General features: G+C 44.2%; 1 protein-coding gene across 5 annotated transcripts in view; it reads right to left on the minus strand.

Annotated features, from left to right (window-relative positions):
- RBM47 (RNA binding motif protein 47) overlaps positions 1-23627 on the minus strand; it is an 80524-nt gene that overhangs the window by 35227 nt on the left and 21670 nt on the right. The window contains exon 1 of one of the 5 annotated variants that reach the window (XM_074587866.1): positions 19193-19315. The exons of the other annotated variants lie outside the window; for them this stretch is intronic. The gene's annotated coding sequence lies outside the window, so the exon portion shown is untranslated. Of the gene's footprint in view, positions 1-19192; positions 19316-23627 lie in introns of those variants that run through there. 5 annotated transcript variants of the gene reach the window in all.

Genomic DNA, 23627 nt, shown 5'->3' on the forward strand with positions numbered 1-23627 from the left:
TGTCTGTTCTTTTTCACATGAGCAGCCAGAGGAATAAATGAGAAATAGAGCGTGCTCGTGAATCAGAAATAAATCCTGTTTGAAAGCCAACTTGAAGAGATGATCCAGACGGGTACATTTGTTCTGGTGATGGTTTTCTTAAAAAAAAAAAAAAAAAAAAAAAAAAAAAAAAAAAAAAAAAAAAAAAAAAAAAAAAAAAAAAAAAAAAAGGCAACTCCCAGCCTTTTTACTCAACCCCACATTAATTTTCTAAAAAAGCCCCCAAATATTTGACCCTATCCATCTCTTACTGACAGAGCTGACAGGAGACTTATACACACTTATACACACTATAAATTAGCTATATGACTAAAAACTGCTACTCCCAAATATTTTTATAAGCAAACAGGAAAATCTATTGCACATAAAAATACCACTGATGTAATATGCTCATCTGAGGTCTCAAAAAGCTGCCCTCACAGCTGAAAATATTTAGCATTTATAAAGTTGCTTAGTTAAAAAAGTAGTGGGCTTTTTGTATGTGCGTTGTTTTTTTTTAATCAGATGAAAGTTAGATCTGGAACAGCCAAATGCTAGTTGCTGAGTTACGTGCGATGGCTCCTCTGTCGGGAGCTGCCGTCATCTCTAATACCCAGACTCCACCTGCAGATATTGGAGTATGGAGCATTAACTGTCTTCCAGAGTCAAGGTGGTCACCCGCATTAAAGAGGAGAAGCAGAGGGAGGTTGAACTCATTGACGCGCTTGCAAATCTGTTTGTCAGATCCTTGCAGATGCCCCCCCGCCCCTTACACAAACTCGCAGATCTTGCATGCTAACAGTCTGAGGGACACAAATCAGACATGTTTTCAATTTTTCACTTCCCTTAAGAAAGATATGCCTACTGTCTTAACCCAGAAACTAGTCTATAAGAATAACCCTTTTCTTAATTACTTGGACTTCACTCACAAAAACATAACACTAACTATAAGTAATTTACATAATTACAACTCTGGAAAACCTGAGTTTAAACAAAACAGCAAACTCCCTAGAACTGGATTGGACAAGCAGAAAAACAAAAGGGAAGACGCAGATCCTATCTCCCATAGCCTGGCATGTTAGCACAACTCTATTCCCAAAACACTATCAAAATCTGACTTCCTAAAACACTGCAAAATGTGAATTCTTCAAAACAATCTTTTCCCCCCCTTTTATTAAAAAAAAACCAACAAACACAACACACATCTTCAGTATATTCAAGAACAAAACCATCAGGCCTTAAAGTTCAGCAGCATGATAAACTTAAGTGCCAGTTAATAACTTGCCAGGCAGCGCAATCATGGACTCTGGACACAAAGTCTAGTGAGGTCTCTGGAGAGAGCGACATGCCCAGGGCTAATGGAGATGTGCTGCACCACGAAGTGCTGTTACGGCATGCTAACACAGAACCCCTTGCCATCATCAGGTGGGATTTTAAGAAGGCTGCTTGCCTCCATGTGGGAAGAAAGGGGAGAAGTCATGAAAGCGTGAGTTTGTCAGTTCTGCTAGCGTCCATCAGAAAGTCTAAGATTTGACTAAGAATGATTATTACGCATGTTTTTGAGATTATTCCTTCTTGACTTCTTTTTAACCTAGTTCTTCAGTTTTCCGTAAGACAAACCTCTAATTAGACTCCCAATGCAGCGAAATATCGAAGCAATTGAAAACAGTTTAAATCTCACCTACATTGACACAATTGCAATGTGGACCCTACCTGTCTCTCCCAAAATGCAGCCAGAGGTCTCAGTAACCTCCCTTCCACTCCAGTTAATGCAAGGAAGAGCTTTCATGTGTTTTCACACTGCCGTGAAGACACTCCCAAGTAATTCAACAATTTCTTTATTGAAACTTCCTTGTTTGAATGCAAATGAAGAGCAGAGCTGAGCCTACAGTGTTGAACGAGCGTAAATTGAAATGCCTTAACCGGATTTCGTTTCCATGCCTTCCCTCTTTTCTTCCATAGGGGAAATGTGTCATCATGAAATTTAAAAGAAAGCTCTCTCTGTCTCCTGCTTCCATTTGCAAAAGGCTGCTCACCTTTCTATTTGCCATTTTAAAAACTAACTGAAAAGAAACACACTCTTCAATGAAAAAAAGTCCTTTACATCCGTGCAGAAAGCAGTCACTTTGAAAAATGCTCTGTTGTGTAGACATGTACATAACTCCAGCTAGTGAGAGTCATAGTATTTGTATCCAACACCTGCATTAACTGACCAGCCATTTACATCAAAATATTCCGCAGCAGAAAATAGATTACTACCTAGAGCGAAAAAACTTAGCATATAGAACAGCACCATATTAAACAGCTGCACGTGACTCCGGTTTTAATGGGGGCTATCTGTAATTATGGCGCTAGTACAGAATCACAATGATGGTTTTCACCCTGAGAAATTCTTCTCTTCAGCCTCATTGGAGCAACTGCACAGCACAAAATGGACCAGGAGGGGCTTAGTTCACTTTAGTCAAGGGTCAAACCCCGCTAGGGGTTTGCCAAAGAGGACTGTAGCCTGTTGAGCCTGTCAAAATACATTTCTGTTGGATTTATTGGCTATTCCCCTTATCTCCAGATTGTGAAAAGGAGAGACCGTATTGCCTGTAAACCTCTAGAAATCCTGCCCCCTCGGGTGTGGTACGTCTGGTATTTTGGTGTACGGAGGATACCACAAGACAACAAAGCTTAAGCCTTTCAGAAGTGGAAAGATGAAGAAAAGGCAGAAATCAAGATGACAGGCTCATTTAGGCCCTTTTACCTGTTCCTTAGCACTGTTGTCTCAGATTTACACCCAGATGACCCTGCTCTGCTACAGTGTGTGATACCCCTCCTGAGACAAGCGGCTCCTTCGACGTCCAGACGGCTGGATGTCGACAGTTCTTGATGCTCTCCCACTCCCTTCACACACCACTCTCCCCATTTGTTTCTGTGATATTGCTCCCCTCCATGGGATTTTTTCATAGGGTTGTGTTGAGATACCGGGTGCCCAGAGCTCCTTCCCTGCCTTCCAGCCCTCCTCGTGGCAGAAGGCAGCAGGGCTCCCCCATGCCCGCCCCCCATTTCATGCCCTCTCCACAGAGAGTTCTGGGATTGGTGATGCTCCTCATTGGGGTAGATGTGCTTGATCCTCTCATGCTCCTACCCACGATACTGTTTTTGCAGCCACTGTGATTATGCCTGTACTTACAGCACACAGTTTTAAACAACGTCCCCCTTGCTAAGGGATTCCCACCTGACTGCCAACGCAGAGATAAGCTTTGTGCTTCAAGACTGATTGACAAAAAGTTTGAAGTAAAAAGGAAGTAGTGGTAACGCTACTTCCACAGTAGCTTTCACTGTACCTAATCCCTACCATCCGTGCCAATGGTACCCACTACCAAGGCAAACAAGCTTCCCATGCAGTAATCCCCGGCACTCTTCCTACATTTTCATGCACATGTAGTGCCTGAAGAGACTTGTAAAGGTCCATAGGCACCTCTACAAGGTTAGTACTGCAGCAGGAGTTTTGCCCTGGAACTCCATTCAGAGCCTTCCTTGTTGTTATGTCTATTTAACGGCCCAGGCAGGCACAGTCCAATCAGATACAGCATTTACTCATACGCATAGCCTGGTGAAGCCCCTTTGGTATGCAGTACATAATGGAAATGTAGTTCCCAAACATAACACTAGCAGGGATAAACTCAATACCGGGTAGGAAAGGGTTTGCAGAATTGAGATTTTAGCTATCAATCCCACCAATTGACACCAGCGGACTGAGAATTCCATTAAACTCAACCTGTAGCTGCCTATCCATGAATTTTCTATTGTCAAATCCTCAGTTTCAGCTTTATAAAGTTGTCTGCCCACTACAGCTGTGGTTTGAGCATCTCTGGGAGCCTTTCAAGTGGAAGAGCTTCACGATAGAGTGGCTGCCCTGAGTATTGCTTGGAAAAGCATTAGCAAAAGTGCCATAAACCAGGTTAGAAAAAGCTATTTCTGTGCATTGCAGAATGTTTACATAGCAATTTTCCCTTTAAAGCATCCCAAATTTTTCAGGTGAAAGCATTCAGTTCAGTAAAGCTTAGCATGATCCCAGCTGACAGTCTGTCTCAGGGCTGCTGCTGGGGCTGCTTTCAGTTGCAATTACAAAAACTGCCCAGAGGAAAGAAGCTCCAAGCAAGATGTGTGTTTTTTTTCTGGAGACCATTAAAAAAATACATCACTGCTATAGTGCCACAGCATTTGTCTGATAATATCATTGCCGGAGGTAGGAAAGACTGGAATAATGACTGTTCTCTGCAGCTCTTCAGAAAGGGTGAAAAGTCCGTAGAGGCTTCCCATCTGCAAAACATGACTTCCTTCACGCAGCAACCAAAAGGTTTTGATTTGAACAATGCGTTTTCGTTTTTAAGCCAAATACTCATTAGATACAAGAGAGGCAATCTGACGACCTCTCAAACTTGATTCCTTCCAAATACGAAGGTTAAATGGCACTGCAGCTTTTGCTCAGTGTCTTTTGTATTCACTCTCATAGCTTGGGAGATGCAGAGAAGACGACCAGTAAATCCACATGAGTCAGGATACTGTAGTATGAGAAGTAAGCCCTTGTTTAGACAGCCATTAAAAAAATTATTTCTGCTAAAATTGTTGGTTATTGTTTCTACTTGTGCCTTCCAGCGTGTAAGCAAATACTGTTTGATATTGACAGCTGCTGTTAAATATTGGAAGTAAAGGGAAACATTGTGACCCAGGAATGGGGAGGGGAGGGCAGGGCTGCCATTCATTTGGATAGATATCTTCAATCATCAGCTATATGCTGCCCTCTGATCTGTGTGACACCTGACTTCCGATGAGAACAAAAGTTCTGAAAGTTATTACTGAAAGCAACAAATTGCATAATGAAGTATTCTCACTGAAAGTACACGCTGCAAAGAAGAAAAAACTAAACCGAGATCTAAGCATTCATTTCTCATTGACATCACTGGGAACTGCATATACATGCATCCAGCACAAAATAATTTTGGTAATTAAAATAATTAAAGTTACTTCATTTCGCAGAAATTATACTTCATGTTCAGCTGCAATTCATGGGTTAACACTTTATGTTATTTTAGCAAAATTGAAAAGGTGGGGTTTCAATGCATTACTAGTACTTATGCTCAGCAGGAAATGTGCAAGGGTAAGTTTGCTTGTCTCTAATCACCGTCCTTTAAGGTTTGTATTTTACCTGATCGTTTCATTCACTGCAACAGAACGAGGAAAAACAGGTTATTGTCACAAAAATGTGCTTCTGCAACTGGCTCTGAAAAGGTAAATTGTTTCCCTCAGAAAACTCTTACTCCTATAAAAGGCAAAAATCCCCCAATAAAGTCACACTTTTGCCTTAAGATAGTAAACTAATTAAATGCTAATGTTTTAAATTGCTCCCAAAGTCACACAAAGGAGATATTCTGGTCACGTGGGTGTTGTACAAGTGGACAGCTATGGAAAAGATTTTCCAATATTCAGAGAGAGAAAAGCAGGGAGCTGCATAGCCATGGAAAGAACGAGACTCCTGCCAGAGACCGCACAGTGCTTGTTCTTCTGCCTCAAGCCCAAAGCATCTGCAACAGCCTTACCCAGGTGCCATGTGTCTGCTGGGACAGGGGAAAAAAATGACTGTGAAGGTCTCCACTTGGAGACCTCTTAAACAAAGAGGTCCAGCACAGCAAACCCCAAGTAACCTGCCCGACACAGGTGATCTGTTGTGAACATCTTTGTAATGGAGAATCAAGGAAAGCGATTGCAACATCTCGCTGGTGGTGTGATGGCTGCTACACAAACAAGCACAACAAACAAATGAAAGCTGCCGGAGCGAGCACTGGAGTGCAGGAGGTCACTGGGGCACAGCCTGGATGCTCCTTGTGGCACCCTCCCGGTGACAGCCCTGTCACCCGCCCATGGAGAGCAGGGCCGAAGGCTGCCCCTGCCCGGGCTCTGCTCGGCATGTGGGGCCCTGGCACCGCAGGAAAGTGGGTATCCCAGGCCCTGTCTGGGGAAGAGACGGCAGAGCTTTGCCACGTCCCTGCTAATCTTGTGTAATTCTGGTCACCTGTAGGTTTTTGTTTGGCAGCGTTTCCTTTTTTTGCCATCTGAATAATCAGCATCTCTGCTGACCAAGTATCACTCCTTTCTGAAGTATCTGTAGGGATTATTCACATTTTAATATATCCCTTTACTATGGGCATTTCTAGTTCAAATATAAATCTTTCTGCTTTCCCATGAAGGGAAATTTGGAAAAGTGTCACTGTAACATCTCTGTGGGATCCATTATATTTTATTTTGCATAGGTCTAGCAGTAACACCTGTGTCACAGGAACGGCCTTCAAGGGTGACGACACACTTCTTTTTAACTAGCGACTGTGTAACCAGCCCAGGCGAAGCATTATTCTTTATCTTTTCCACCTTGTATGTCCCGAAAAAGATTTTGCAGACCAGGCTGTCCTCGTGACCCCTGTGTAGCCTGGCTCCTTTCAGCATATGTACACAGGTTTAACCAACTGAAACTTGGTAAACAGCTGTGCTGAAAACGCAGCTCATGAAATGAAATCTCCCTGCTTCGTTTTAGCGCATAATATTATGTTATGATTTACTGAAACAATTTAAGTCGCTCATAGTTTACAGATAGTTATGGCCCCCTTGTCCTGAAACCTTGTCTATTGGTAATGTTTTTCCTCGATTCCTTGATCCAGAGATGGAAAGGGGTTGGAGTTGCTCCAAAAGAAGTCCTCCGCAGTGCAAACAGGACTCGAAGACTGAACAGATTTTGTCAACAGTCCTATTCCTTCCATTTAAGCCATATAATCTCCCTTATAGTCACCAGCTAGAACCTTAGCTTTGTATGAAAATAGACAAGATAACATTGTCATCACTGTCTTTTGTTTTAGATATTTGGTTTATTTAAATTCAGTCTCTGTGAGCTCTGCGATAAGATTTGAACTCTTTCTTTAGTTACTGCAAAGGAAACTTCTGCATCAGTCCAGTTAAGTACCAAATACTGGAACCACCATTCCTGGGAGGAGAGGGCAAGAATCACACATCAGCTATGACACACAAGAAAATCACACGCTTTAATCATAGTCATGCTTTACGTCTACAAATTCACCGACAGACTGAAACTGCCGTGCAGCCTTTACCAAAATTTGTCTTGAATTACATTTCAAACCTTTAAAGCAGACTTGTGGGAAATCCAGTATCTTTGTTCTCCAGTAATTTTTTTCATGTGCTTTGCTCTAGGACTTTTAGTACTGCTAAAAACTGAAGCCACGCTTAGGCTACTTCTAATAAAGTAAATGTGTTACCACACTTCAGTACTGCCTAACACCACTGAGCATTTACTAAACATAAATAGCATGTCATGTGCAAGCCCAGTTAGCAAACACACCAACAAAATCTGTCACATCAGGGAGGACTGAAGCAAGCAGCAAGCACAGCTAGGGCCCGACACTGATAAACTGGAAGCAACAATTTAAAAAAAAAATTATATCTATTTCTTGCATTTTGCTTTGTACACAAACCCCACTGTAAATAAACTGTGAATACTGACTACGCTTCAGGCACTTCACACCGAACCCTCTGTGAAAACTCCCCTCTCAGGATTACTTGACAGTCACCTAGGGTGTAAAAGGTGGTTATTTCTGGGGAGTCACCATATGTACTTATATAAAGACACATCCAGACCAGCAATGCGCACATGGAGGATGGTTCCTGCACGAACAAGTCAGCTTCCATGGTGTGGTAGAAACTTTCAGTCACTGAGCAAACTTAAAACAATTACTTGAATCTATTCAGCTTCACCTCTCTCAAAGGCACATGAGTACTAGGAACTTAAATCCTGATATTTTTTCCTGTGTCTACTGGCTTGGAACATGGAAATAATCTTGAAAAAAAATTAGTCACTTTGCCTATTTTTGCAAAGCTTGTTCAAAAATCAGCAAGTATTTTTCAGCATGAGTCACTACCCACATCCCTGTTGCAATAATTAGACTGCACATTTTCATTAGAAACTCTGACTCCTGTTCCTACTCTTCAGTTAGAAGATGAGCAGAAGCCAGCTGTTTTGAGTTTTATTAGAAAACCATGAAGTTTACAAATGCAACCGTGCATTAATTTCATTTGTTTGTTTTTTTAACTGAAGATATGCCAAAAATCAAAACAACTTGCTAATCAAGCATGGGTTAATCAACCCGTGCTTTAGATGACACCATGCAGTCAACTACAGTTGACGCAAGCAAACCACAAAATAACAACGCTAACTCTTCTTCCGACTTCTAGGGAGCGAACCTTTGGCAAACCTGACGACCAAGCACCCTTGCCCTTCTACCTCCCAAAGCGAGGAAAAATGGAAGTAGGAAATGGTACCTGGGGAGAAGCCGGTGTGCTCCCGTGGGTGCTGGCCGCCGCCGGGCTCCTGCCGCCTGCTTCCCCCGGCACCTCCGTGGCCACGGCTGCCTGTGCCGGTCAATGTTTTACCAGGCAGCAAGCAGCTCGTTGTCCCACCCTCCCTGCAAACACCCCGTGGGGAAGGCAGCACCGGGGACACGGGGGCAGAGCCAGCGATGAAAAGGTCGCCTCTTTTCTACCTGCCCTGTCCTCCACACAAAGCACACAAAAATGGGGAAAACTGCTAAGAGGGGGATGTAGGGAAAGCATGCCACGAAGGGAAAAAAAAAAAGTACATAAATGGTGCTATTAATAGACAATTTGTGGCAGGTAAGTCATGATAACCTTTCTCCGTATTGTTCTAAGGTTGCATGCAAGCCTAGGCGTGCCTGGCTGAAAGCTGAGAGGGAACGCTTAATTTATGGGAGTACATAAATTTCCAAATAAATCTTTGGCATAAGAGAGCAGCCATTCAAATGACAGCTAAAATTTCAAAAACCAAAAACGACAACAGAAAGACCTGAAACGGCATGATAAAAGAATGCAAAGGGAGCCTAAACGCAAAGATGGGGGAAAGAAAGGGCCGAGGCAACCTGCGATGGTTTACCTTGCAGGTAGAGGCCCTGCTCCTGCGTCTCGGCTTCTCGGGAGTGCCTCAGAGTTAGAGCTCTACCCACGCTAGCCGGAGCTTTCCCACTCCCAGCAAGTTAACAATTACAAGCAGAGGGCAGCCGAAACGGGCTGGCAACCAAGTGCGGCGCTGACAAGGTGCTGCTGCCGCTCCCCGCAGAGGAGAGGACCGCTGCCGAGCTTGGGAAGGACTTGGAGGCTGGGACTTGGTGGCTGCTCTCAACCTGGGAGATCCTTTCCAGGCCTGGTAAGCAGATGTGTGCTCACGGAGGAGCAATGGGAAAAATCTAGGCTACATTGTGTGTCCTGGTTTTGTGATACTGCCTCATCTGTCATGGTCCTTCAGCCCTGTTTTGGTGAGGAGTGATTCATTTTGTCTAATCTAGAATCTCTAGAGCAGTGTGTTTTAATGCATGTGTTTAAGGAGAAAATCTACATCACTAGCTCTAGCTAGTCAGATTAACTACTAAAACCTGCCACATAGTGCAACAAGGAGTGTGTCCATGTGCTGGATTTGCTGTTGATCTGGATCTGTATGGCCTCGCACAGGGATGGGGCTGTCCGCACTCAGGACTGGTCTGGTCAGGTTGGATGGAGAGGCTTTCTCTACCTGCTGGGCACACTGCAGTGTTCTTATGGGTGGCCAGGGGCACAGCTGCATCCAGCTCACCAGCCAGTATGCACGTGTGGCACTGTCAGTGCAGCAACTGTGGCTGGACTTGCGCAGATGTATCACCAACAGCAGGAGTTCCTTCCCTGAGCCTGGGCTCCTGAAAGGGGCTCCTCAGAGCCCAGGTCCTGGGGCAAGCCCACAGGGGCCAATGCGTGGCCAGCTGCTGTGGCAAGGTGAGCCCTGTGGCTGCAGCCCATGCTGCATGACCAGTGCACCCGATGCACATCAGCCTGCTCAGCTCACCAAGGTGCCACCATTTGCTGTGGGTGCTTTCGGGTGTGATGTTCCCTCCTGCCAGTCTGCACTCCCCTCCCCTTTTGCCTGGAAAAGGAGAGGCAGAAAGGAAATCTCTCACAAATTTGGTATTTAAGGCCACTATGGCGGCAGCCTGTGACAGCTGCTAGACACAATCATGCTGCTGTAGGACAACCTGCAAGATCTGGCCATCTCTTTTGCATAAGCCTTATTAATTCTCAACCGTCAACTTGTAATCCCTCTAGTTAAAAAGCCTTCACAGCTGCTTTACAGCATCTACACCCAACCTGTGAGGAAGAGCACTGACAAACGCACAGGGGAGGGAGAGACCCATCCTCTTCTGCCAGCTTCTCAGTTTCACAGCAGGACCCTTGCCACATCACATTAGCCTCTCGGTGCCTTGCTGATCCCCCAGCTGTAAGTGGAAACAACAACAACCTGCCCTTCCACAGAGCTGCTTGGAGTCTCAGCTGTGGCTATCACCTCTGAGATCCGCAGGCAGAAAGAGGGGTCTTATCTGAAAGAGCTTCTCTGCACTTAAGACCCTAACCAGCTCCAGGGAGCAGGAGCTGCTTGTAGCAGTCTTGCTCCACCTGGCATGGAGAGCTGCTTCCAGAAAGGTGCCCTAGGTGGGCAAGGGGGGAGGTCCAGCCATGCTGTTTCTCTCTCCTGCTTGGATAAGCACTCCACTCAAGATCTCTCAGATCTTCCCTGACAAAATCTGGGGGGAAGAGACCACGTTTCTGTGAAAAGGTTTTCTTTTGGCAACTTGGTGTTTCCTGGTTGCAGAAGCATTTCAGCAGAAGACTCCGGAGAAGCACTGCCCACTCCTCTGGATCAGATCTAGATTTTATCACCATCGCATTTCATGTCATGACACTGCCAGTCCGGTCTTTAGCAAGGTTGGAAACTAAGGCTGGAGTGCTGAGATTTGGAAGCAGAAGAGCAGCACAATGGTACTCCGGTTATGGAGCCAGCTTGAATTTAGTTTGCCTGCCAGCATAGACAAGGTCACTGCCTTGAGAAGGTTGTACAAATACTCACATTTCCATGGTCCTAATACTTCTGCAAAGCATGTTAACCCAGTACAGGGCACAGAGAGTCAAACTGTGTGCAGTATTGACCCACTGAGGCCAAAGGACTTCAGAGAAACTCATAGTTTCTCTATGTCAGGTCATAGCTGCCAGGTGTAGCTACCACAGAAAAATGATGGCTCTACTATGGTACAGCTAAAGTTGTCACCCTGGACAAATGGAACAGTGGACAATTTGATGGGTCCTCCCACTAAATCTGCTCTTATATAATGCAATGGGAAGTAAACATTTTTTTTCATTGTTGCACAAGCAATAAGAAAAAAAAATACACATCTTCCCTACATACCTCTGTATGGCTACCTTGTGAAAACTCAGCCTTTCATTCCCACAAGCTCGTGCAACTTTTTATCTGGTTTTCAGAGATTAACCTCTACATGTAAATCATCCAAAACCAATGAGTTTTGCCTTTCTTTGTAAGAAAGTGACAGCAGTGGTAATTTTTATAGGGTGTTACATCTGAAAGCCAGTTGCGGCCATGAACGACTGGATTAAGTACCGTTGTGAAGCATTTCCCTGAAGTGTTGATGCCTTTGGCTCTTCAGCAGGTTGGGGTAGGCTGAGATAAAGTAATTTCCCAAAGGTCATGCAGCAAGACCGCACCGCGCCTGCAGTCAGCTCTGCAGGGATCATAACCTGTGTTCCCGAAACGAGCGCGGCCGGCTTCTGGCCAACCCGAGTTTAACATGCTTCTCCTTATTTTCAGAACCGAGGGCTCAGAGAGAGGTGGATGCTTCTCAGGAGGCCAAGTCTGCCCCTGTGTCACCTGGTCCAAAGTTCCCCGTGCCACGCTTTTGCAGATAACCGGGGTGGGTTTCTGATTAACGTGCTGCTGACAGGAGAGGCTGTGACCCACGGAAACTTGGCTTTTCAGGCTCTTCTCAGCGTACAACCTTTGTCACAGAGCACAGGCTTCAAGGGCAACGTAACACTTGCATATTTACTTACTGCAAATGGAGGAGGTGCTGGGTTGTACAGCACACAGACTATAAAGTCAAACATTAATTTAGTATGGACACCGTATAACCTCAGGCTGGATTGGGAGCAAGTAAAGTAAAAGATACGGATATTAAAAGTGAAAAAGCACCTAAAATTCACAGACTTTTGGGCAAAGCGCTTTCAATGAAACACCAATTTACTTATAAAGTGCTAGCAGCCTTAGCAACACATAGATCAAACACCAAAACTAAAACATAGGGATCAGGTGACAGAAGGGGAATTTTCTGTGAATCTTAAGTGGGATTTAATTTTGTTCCAGTTCTCTTTCAACAGATGCATTTGTATTTCATCCTGCGTGGCAACACTTGCTTTGGAAAACAGTACAGGCAGACTCAGAGGGGCTACTGCCGAGGCTTTGAAAACTTTACATTCCCAGTAAAGAACCTCCTGTATCTGAGCACACGGTGCTGTCAGGACTATGTTCAGACCCATCCCTAAGCCGCGTGTTGAAACCACCTCCCCAGGAAATACTGGTACAGCATTGATGGCCTCCAACAGCAGCTACATCCCCTCCTCTGGAGCAGAAGGACTAGCAACTACCTGCTGCAACAGAAACAGGTGGGAGGGGGAGAATAATCTCTGTGAGCCGTGGAAGATCGTTATCGTACAGGAAAATAGCAGAGACATGAAGCATGAACTGAGAGGGCTCTTCAGCCGTGGCCTGAAGGTGGCACGCATAGAGACACCTCTCCAGCTGTGGGTTTGACTGGGTGTCTGGGCTCTTGGAAATCTTACCTGGCCATGCCAGCAGTACAAGAATTACAGCCTTGCCGTACCTATTCTTCCCTTCCGTCCATAATTTAGTATCTTGTGCTGAGATTTCAGAGATAAATGCCCTGTAGATCTTCATCTACTGCAGAACAAGTCCTCAGCACTGGACAGCCAAAGCACTCCTCTGGCTGATAAGTGGAAAGAGATAGCAAGGGAATTATTTACAAACCGCCTCTACTAGCTGATCCCAGAGCTGTTTTGCTAGTGGTTTCACTGGGTAGAGTTTCAGTCATGTCTATTCCCTTGGAGGGAACAGACCTTGCAAAATACATGAGATATGTAAGAAAAGGTGCTCATGATTCAGAGAGAAACTGGATGTTGATGGAAAAGAATATTTGCAAGCAACTTCTGTAGAGCTGATTTGTTAAACACCTGGCTAGCAAAGAGTGGGCAACACTGGTAGAAAATCATATAATGCCAGACTATAAACTCCCTAAAAGAAGAGGCCTTATTCAAAAACCAAACATCCCCATCGCACCTTTCTTGTTCACTCCCTTGTTTGCAGCTTTTTTTTTTGGCAAAAATAGTATTTCAAAACCTTAAAAAGCTTTCTTGAGAACTACTTATTTTGACTTTATTTGTGTTTTGTGGGACCACACTATGCTGGTGATTTAGCAACTTCACACTGCAGACAAATATTTCAAAATACTCCCTTCTTTGTAGCTGTTCAACCGCTTTTACGTGTATTGCTTCATTGCATGATGCCACCCACAGTCACACTTAGGAAAGGATCATGTTGGAAATGCGATGGTTTAAAATCACAGATGTGCATTATCCACAGGTTTAATTTTAGTGCAAAAGTCCCAGAAGCAGCTTAGCTGAGGGATTTTCCTGATGTGACAATTACTGAACAGGGAGAATCTCAGGCTCAGGCTTCAACAGTGCTGGTTTAGTCAAGATCCTCACCAGGCAGTCGGGGGTCTGTGTGGTTTGGGTGTTGAGCAATGTCCTTGTCACATTCCTGGTCCCTCATGCCCGCCTGTGCAGACTGGGAGCAGAGGAGCAAACAGGCAGGTTGGTAGTGGTCTGGGGACCACTCCTAGTGGTCTAGGAGTGCCTGGCAGGTACATCTGCTCTTGGCCACCATCAGGATGGCACTGGGTGCATGTAACAGTGTTCATAGCATAACGGGGAATGCAACAGCAAGGTAGCCTGGCAAAGCCTGAGAGCTTTTCAGCTGCAGCAGAAGATTACTACTACTTCAGGGGGAAAAAAGAGCACATTGAACCACATTTTTCATAGAATCGTAGAATGGTTTGGGTTGGAAGGGACCTTAAAGATCATCTTGTTCCAACCCCTCTGCCACATGCAGGGACACCTCCCACTAGACCAGATTGCTCAAAGCCCCATCCAGCCTGGTCTTGAACACCTCCAGGGATGGGGCATCCACAACTTCTCTGGGCAACCTGTTCCAGTGCCTCACCACCCTCACAGTAAAGAATTTCTTCCTAATAACCAATCTAAATCTCCCCTTTCAGTTTGAAACCATTACCCCTTGTCCTATCACTACACTCCCTGATAAAGAGTCCCTCCCCACCTTTCCTGTAAGGCCCCTTTAGGTACCAGAAGGCCGCTATAAGGTCTCCCTGAGCCTTCTCTTCTCCAGGCTGAACAACCCCAACTCTCTCAGCCTGTTTTCACAGGAGAGGTGCTCCAGCCCTCTGATCATCTTTGTGGCCCTCCTCTGGACTTGCTCCAACAGGTCTATGCCCTTCTTATGTCGTGGTCACAAGAACTGGATGCAGGACTCCACGTGGGGTCTCAGCGGAGCAGAGGGGCAGAGTCCCCTCCCTCCCCCTGCTGGCCATGCTTCTTTTGATGCAGCCCAGGATGCAGTTGGATTTCTGGGCTGCGAGCGCACGCTGGCAGCTCATGTTGAGCTTCTCATCATCCAACAACCCCAAGTCCTTCTCCTTAGGGCTGCTGCCAATCCATTCTCCACTCAGCCTGTGTTTGTGCTTGGGATTACCTTGACCCAGGTGCAGGACCTTGTAGTTGGTCTTGTTGAACCTCATGAGGTTCACATGGGCCCACCTCTCAAGCCTGCCCAGTCCCTCTGTTACAGCATCCCTTCCCTCCAGCGTGTCAACACATTTTTAGAAGAACCCGCCTCTCATTTAGGCACCAAAATAAGCCTGAGCGGAAAACAGAGCCCCACAGACTATCTGGGCACAGGTGTCACAAGAGGAGTTGCAAACAGTGGAGAAATTGGAGAAATTTTATAAATCAGACCTTTTCTCAGAGAGGTTGGTGTGGCAGCTGCTGCCTCTCAGGCCATGCTCAAGCACTGCAAACACCAACCCAGGGCACTGGGCTTCCCAAACACCAAGTGACCTGCTGCAGCCGGGCAGGATCTGCAGGGAATCCCTCGCAGCAGGTGCCGTTTGCCACAAAAATGTGCTACCAGATGCGAAAGACAGGTAGAAAAAAGTGCTTCAGGGCTAAAGTATTTATAAGTTTCTCTGACTGTTGCTTGCAAAATGTAAAAGTTTGAAAAACTAAAGAACCCTAATAGCAGTATAGTGTTTTTACTAATTTTCTCCTTTAAAAGGGTACTACTAGGAAGAGAGATTTCTTTCACTTACATTTCAGTTTGCCTATCTCTGTATATCTGTTTATCTATTATCTCTCTTTCTATCAAGACACATTAGGTTTTAAAATACTTTGGGAGATCAGACTGGGTATGTGGAACTATAAAAAGTAAGAATTTCTAATAAAAGAGAATAAATGTGTTGCTAACAATGCCTTGATTCTACTTACTTGGGCTTTAACATTGGAACTGAAACTAGCCATTTTAGCAATGAGCAGTCTTCTTCACACTGTCCTTAGTGCCTTACGTTAAATTTGGGCAAATATTTGCCATCTAATTCAGTGCCTAACATTTGATGACATGAAGCATCTTCATCAGACTCCACGAGTGCAGCTAGTTGCTTTGAATGAACCCCAGGAGATAAATAACATTTCTATTTTAAAATAATGCTTAAGAAGATAGTGCATACAGAGATTTTATAACTGAATGGAAAGGCTGGGACTGAATCAGCCTTTCCAGCAGATACTGCCAAGCAGATGAATGAAATATTTTTGTTCTTATTTGATTTGCTGAGAATCTCAGATGAGATATTGATAGGGAACTCTATGAGGCCAGTTCCTGAGGACTGTACTTAAATATTTGGAAACTATTATTTACTGCTTACTTATCTCCATGCAACCAAAACCGCCTTTTACAGCACATCACCAAATTCAAGGCACAAGGAAATTACATTTGTATATGAGTGGGATGAAGGTCTGAAGGGCCGATCCACACAGTGGACCTCTTGCTTTGTGGTTTTCCTATCATCTGCCCATGAGAGGTGCCCGGCTGCCTCTCGCTCCTTGACAAAAATGCGAAGAAGATTGAAGGTGCTTAGGATGGAGTCAGGGACTTGATAATTGTCTGGAAGGAAGTTAATAGTGAATCACAGAGATTAACAGGCATGATTCAGGAGGAACAGGAGTTGTGAACTGCTTACAGGGTGGGTGATAGCTGGAAAGGAAGGTGGGGCAGAGCTGGAAGGCATCTGGCATGTAGAAGAGATGAGAGGAAAACCATGATTTCTGAAGGGAAAGAAAAAATTAGGATGGAGCAACCCAGCTGCTGGGGTGAGGTAAGGTGTTTTGGAGGGAACACTGATGAGACATAGTAATGCTTGTGAGAAGGAAGAATATGTATGACCTGCAAGGAGAAAAGGAGGGTTGAATTGGAAAGAGGAAGCGGTAAATACAGAATTTACAGATGCTGATTCTAAAGAAATGCAAAAGAATCAGGTAAAATAATAGTGTACTGAAAGAATATAACCAAAAGGACAGCTAGTCCCCAGGTGAAGGAAGAATTGGTGGGCCATGTGCTTTCAACCCAGGCATTTGGCAGCCCTGTACTGGGTGCTGGAAGCCACACCGGCACAGAGGGGAAAGGGATGGAGTCTACCTAGAGAGAGAAGGGGAAAAGAGCCGGAGGTGACAGTGCAAGAGCTGCTGACTGCAGAAAAACAGGGAGATTAGGGCCAAAATTCCTTGTGTGGCAGAGCTGGTCCTGGGGCAGGGGTGAAAGGAGGAGCAGGAACTGGAGGGGTAATGGTTCAGAAAGAAAAACGAAACAATGAACCTTTTTCCTGTTCATGATAAAAATAGCCTCAAGCAGATTTTCGTACTTATTAAAAATCTTCACATAGAAAGAGACTAGGAAAACCAGCAATACCCTCTCTACAGTAGCTACATCACATGTGCATATAAAATATGTTGCTAAACTTGGTTTTTTTTCCTATGTAAGGACTAAAACCAGATATCATTTACTCCCATGCACACACAACCAGTAATACTTTATGCTCGTAGTGCTTCTGTTCATTGTATGAAAGCTGGAGAATTGAGTAACACAATGTTCTGTACCAGAAAACCGCAGCATTTAGCCAGTGTATCAGTTTCCCAGAGTAGTTTTATGGTATTTCTATTTTTTAGATCTTCCATTAATGCTCAAAGTAGATTTGTTTTTCCATGCAAAGGAATGATTAAGATAAAAATCTGTAATGCCTACTCTGGCAAGGACATTGATGCATTTTCTGAGATCAGTGGCAAATTGAGCTGCAATCTGGCTGTCCTGAGGCTCGCAACACAGCTAGTGGGAAAATCCTGATTCAAACCCCCAAGTTATAAAATCCATCTTGTTCCTACACATTTTTATAATTCAAAAACCTTTCACCGCATTCTACAAAATTCACATTGTAACTTTGCAGCTTTGGCAGACGCTGTATTTTGAGAGCTGACACACAGAACCCTGCTCTGCTCACTACTATGAAATTGGGAGCTGTTGGCTACATGTATTTCAGTGAAAAAAAGTGGTGTCTATTTTTAAGCACAGGCACAGCTATTTGTGGTTGGCTGGGTCTCAGTCCAGCTTACCTGCAGGCTACAATTCAGATTTGAGGCTTGGACTTGATTTATGTTAAAACTGGAATTACACAGTCCGCTCTCGCTAACTTTTGCACAAGATTGAGGGACTCTCAGGACCAGCTTGCTATTACAAGACTTCTGCTTAGAGCAAAACCTCTCTGAGGACAACAGTTTGCATTTGAGTTGAGCCCCATCTGCACTAGAGCCAGATCTTTGGCTGTGTAGATTCAAAATTGTCCGCTAACCAATCAGAATTTAGACACTTGAAGTGAAGGGATGCATTTGAATCAACACAGCTCCCTTTATTCTATGTGGATATTGAAGGGTATTGAAGTTTTGCCTGTGTTGTGAACTCCTAGTTGGGTCATTTTTATGGTACTGCACATCAGTCATGGATGGCTAGATTATTTTGTTTCTGTAAACACAGGGGAATAGATGTACAGAAACCGTTGTTCTGAAATAACATACATTCAGAGAACTAAATGGATGTTACAGACCATTGTGAAGGGAGATGACAAATCATATTTTAATGATTACCAACGCTCCGGGCATCACCAGATTATGGGAAAGGTGTTAGAAGATGCCTTAGGAAAGATTGCTAGGTGGTTGTCTAAAAGTCACCCAACACTAATAAAATACCAGATGCCGAAACCAAACAAACCATCAGCAGTCTGGCAATGTCGAGAAGTGTAAGACTGGTATTGCAAACCTGAAAACAGGATTTTTTCGTGATTGATCGTACTGTCCTTTTTCTTTTGCAACTTATCGCCTGAATCTAAACCCAAACTGGATTGGTATTTTGGAATAATCCTGAAGTATTGTGCAGTGATAGACAGTATTTCTTATTACAGTTACATACTTGTGGGCTTTTAAACACTATTAGTGGCTTACACTTGCACAGCCTTTCCCTTGAAGGAATCCCATCTCCCTTGCTGAAGTATTTTCACATATTGTTTTCACCTCCTTTGATATACTGTCAGCTCTGAAGGAGAACACAGTGTGAAATGATTAAAGTTAGAAATTAAAAAAAAAAAATACTTGGTTTCACTAAGGTTACTGGGACATTTTGAGAGATAGAACACGTTTATCTGATCTCACGCATTAGCTGGCTACTCATTAAAAATGCAGGGATGGCTATGCTTTGGAAACTAAGCATCTTGGCCACTTCTAAAGATTTTCTTCTTACTGAAGTACAGCATTGGCTCCAAGAGTACTAGCAGCAAGCACCATTCATCCTAGGAAAAGTCAAAACCCTCTCATCTATTTAATTATTAAAATTAAAAAAGCCAGGCTGGATGAGGCTTTGAGCAACCTGGTCTACTGAAAGGTGTCCCTGCCCGTGGCAGGGCTGTTGGAACTAGCTGATCTTTAAGGTCCGTTACAACCCAAATCATTCTATGATTCTAAAAAAGGATCTAGATCACGAATAGTGTTTCCATACCTTCACCCGTTGCTCAAGTAGGAAGTAGGGATACATGACTGCTTGAAAGTGAAGAACTGTGGAGGATGAAAGCAGGTCCAACACAACAAACAGCAACATCTCTGGTTCGGGGACAGCCAAGGCTGCGTCTGCAAATTTCCTATTTGCCACTTACATTTGCTTCACTAAAGATAATAAATTATCTCCTGCTAGACACCAGGTCTGTCTGAGCCGAGGTGAGAAGTGCTATTGCAGTGAATTTTGCAGAGGAACGGCACACAGCCGGCGAGAGCCTGCCCTACCAGCCGGCACCACCTCCCACCAGCCTCATTCCTCTCTGCAAGCTCATTTCTGGGTCGGGGCACAGGTTCAAGAGTCGGACTTGAGAGCCTGCCACCAGGGCGGATCTCCTGCGGTCCTCCCCCTGCTCTGGTGTTGGCTTCCAGGGTGGCCGGCAGGATGATGGGAGCGTCCCACCGCCCTGGCCAGGCTGAGCTGAGCTGTAACCCCAGCACATTTAGGGGAAAGGTAAGGTGTTTCTTCACGCCAGGCTTCTCTCAGGAATGAAGGCAATGGCATGTTGGAACAATGTCACTCCTAGATACAAACAAGTGAGGGCAACTCAGGCAGTACAAATAAACAAATAGAGGCACAGAGGGATGAAAAATTGCGCCTTTTGGATTTGCTGCTAGTCTTCACATGTGCATTTGACATGTAGATGCTATTATGATGGATGCTATTGATTAAATCCCAGTTACTGAGCCCATTGGCTGATGCCACTTCATTGATAGGTTGAATACAATTTCATTTGCTTGCAGTTAAGTAAATCATCAGTGTCAATCAACATTTTCTTAGGGTGCTAAGCCCACAAAAAATGTGCAGTGGGCAGAGCAGCGATGAATACAAGCCTGTGGGATCACACTGCGTATGAGCCTGAAATTCCAGGCTATGAATCAGTCTGAGGACTGTGTGGCAGTGCTTGCCGTGATCTTTTGCAGAAACTAGCACATGGATTAACACTTTTCATCAGCGAGTTAGTCAACATTTTGCACGTTAGCATCTTCCTGATTGCATTCTTTGTTAAGGAACAGAGAAGTAAGTGGTAGCTCACAGCTTCTTTGGCATGCAGATCTTCCACCCGTGATATTGTGGGAGAAATGAAGGAGAGATGGGTTTAAAATCCCAGAGCTGTACTGAGGAATTGCCACTGTTTAAACAAAGAACCCTCCATCCCTGTGCCACTTGTGATGCTGCTGGTTGTCAGGAACTCTGCAGCCTCTGGGGGTTTTGCAGCCAGCAGAGCTGCTGGTGGGTATTCTGAGCGAATTTATTTCTAGCGAGCAAACAGTCTAGCGTGTCCCATGCCCAAGGCTAGCATCCCTTGGGTGCCGTACAGGACAAGCCAACACATGTCTGTTTAGTCCTGGAGGCTCTGTTCCTTCCACGCTGTAACTGAAAATGGAGGCAAGGGGGTTGTATTGCCTTAATTCTGCTAAAATCCCTCCCTTGCCATCTGTAGGCCCATATGAAGTACTATATGCAAGGAAGGAAAGATGATAAATGATGTTCCAGAGAAGGTAAAAGAAATTCTGCACGGCCTCATTAAAAATGCATATCCCTGGGAAACAGATTCCTAGAAACTACATTTTCTACTGATTTCATTCCAGTTGAGTGAAGAAGGAAATGGTGGGACTACGGCAGTTGCTCAAAAGGAGGTTTCACCCTTCATGTTATTGGTGATATTCTTTTAGAAACCTGTGTCCCCAAGGTCTTTTTTGCCTTGTGACCAAGATGAAGAAGCAATATCCAACTTAAATGCCCACCTTTCTAACCTAAAGAAAAACGACACAGTGCTCAGTCATGCAAATTAACGTATCAGTCAGAATCCACCAACTTGTCTGGGATATCAGATTATGATTTGAGACAACTTCTCTTAACCTAATGAGTCCGCATTCTTCGTTAAAGCAATTTAGCATAATTACACTACAGTCAAGGTAGCTATATTATTTCAGATATGTTCTTATACCATGATTATCATCTGAGGGCTTTACAGCAGAGCTTTAAGCAACGTGACTAATATCAGCAATAAGTTACTTTATCCCCTCTGAGACAAAAGCTAAAAATGCTATAGCGGCGAATACAACTTAAAAAACGCAGATACCGTTTATAAACCTTTTTATAAAAGCCTGTATCCCAGGCAGTACAGATATGTACAGATCTCCAAAAAAAACAGTCCATAGGAAAACACAGCCTAACTCCCTGCAGCCACAGAAAAGAAACTCGGAGCTTACGATGATGTGCATTTGCATGCACGTGACAATTCTCATGCTTTTGTGCATGTATTTGGGCACAAAGTCTGCAGTATCACTTTTGTTGCTTTTAAAAAAAATATGAAAAATATTTTTTAAATTATTTATGATTTTTTTAAAATGAAAAAGTTGTTTATTTAAATAATTAAAAAAAAATCCTAAGCAATAAGAGTATCAGGGTGATTTTTTTCTGCTTCCTTCACATATATTGCTTGTACTGTGCCACATCGGCACTCAGATTATAAACCTACAAAACAGTGGGCCAGAAAGAGCTGGTCAGTCTCCTTTCCTCACAGCTTCAGACTTTAAGGCAATGGAATTGCACTGATGTAATATGCTTTGACAAAGTGCTCATCACTGCAGTATAAAAGAGGGGAATAAATAATGCCTTTTTTTTTTTCTGGTGGTCTGAAGATAAGCAAGTTAATTTAAACTACTGAATATAATGTTTCCTGCTATATGTTCTCAAGCACAAGGGCAATCCAAGTTTTGCTGTATTGCTGTGATGGACGTTTTACTTATTTAGAGGATAAAGAAAGAACTTGGGGTCATTTGTTAATCCACAAACTTTGCAAAAATTATTTTTTCATAAAAGAAGACACAGAGCTCAACTCTGAGTCTTCCTATGCACAGAAAGAGGGACACAGAGAAGAAGGTGCTTTTGGCCAAGTAAATCTTGTCAGGCCAGTTTAACAGGGTTAAAAACCCATCCTAGCGTAAATAACTGGGAGCGCAACAGCGCATGTAGGTAGCATGGCTTCAGAGAGCTTAGCCTGCCTCTTACTGGACCCCCAGCCAACATACACCACCATGCAATGCTCCTGCCGCTGAGCCCTACTGTCTTCTTCTGCCTCTGGTAGCTACAGCCATGGTACATCTGAGGGAGCGACCTACTGCCCCACAGGTACTGTGGTACCCCTGCTCCCTGCAGCACTCTCCTCTCCAGCTCAGGCACAGATGGGAAGGCAGACCACCTTGAATTCCTCTACATCAGAAAATCAGCACAAAATGCGGTTACCTTCCAAATAAAAAACATTGCAAACGCTGTTGTCATCTCAGATTTTTGGGGCCCCTGTAGCACAGTAACCTATCTGCAGCAGTGACCACAAACTCACCCCTACAGAAGAGCCAGAGCAGTACAAGCATATGTGATCTCTCCTGTGAGTCCTTTTCCAGCCTCCGACCACTTTCAGCTCAGGGGACTCCTTGAGCCTGATGCAGTTTGCCCAGAGGTGGGCCTCTCTTCCAAGTACTTGCCCAGACTTCCCTTGAACGCCTCAAAAACTTCTGCAATTATCACACCCTTTGGCAAAGAGCTTCACAGATCTGATATTTGCTGCATGAAGAAATATTTCCTTTTGTTCTGAAAATGGCTTCTACAGATTCATTTAACAGTTGAGAGATGCCGAGCAGCCCACCTCCACCCACCCTCTCCACACCACCTGGGATTTTATAGACCTGAATCAAAGAGACCCCCACGGTGACCTCTGAGCCTGAGCCTACTCACCCAGAAGCTGGGTATCACACAAATGTTTTGGCTGCTCCTTTCCAAAGGATTAGGGAATTTACTAAAACATTCTTGTTGCCCAGGCTCCCTGCACAGCCTCGCTGCAAAACTTCACCCCACACTCATGGGGACAGACACTGACCGCACCGAATGACACAGTCACGCAAAGCGCGGTGTGGGCCAAAGATCCCACTGAATTCCCACAATTGCTGCTATCTTGGTACTCAGTGAAGTAGCAAAGATTCTGCTTTACTTGATATACTAAACTTGGGCTATTAAAGCTAAGATCCTCTCATTATTTAGATGCACTCACTGCCTTTTAATTATACTACCTGACATCAAGTCTCCTACCATATCGTTCTGCTGTATTTTCATTTGGACTGGACTCCGTGAGCTTTTCAGTTGCCCTCTGAAAGCTGAAAGTTCAGGATGAGCTCAGACAGTGCATTTTTTTTTTTAAAGCTGGCTTCTTAAGGAACAACTTGTAATACTTCATGGTTTTGCTGTTTTAACTTCTCTCAGTAAGTGGTTCATAATGGAAATTCTGCCTGATCATGCAGGTCTTGTTCAGGCAATACACTTTCGATTGATTTTACATTCTTTTTTCTGAATGATTGGCTTTAAAACCTGATCTTTACAT

Source organism: Larus michahellis, chromosome 5, assembly GCF_964199755.1.
Source record: "Larus michahellis chromosome 5, bLarMic1.1, whole genome shotgun sequence".
NCBI classification, from domain to species: Eukaryota; Metazoa; Chordata; class Aves; order Charadriiformes; family Laridae; genus Larus; species Larus michahellis.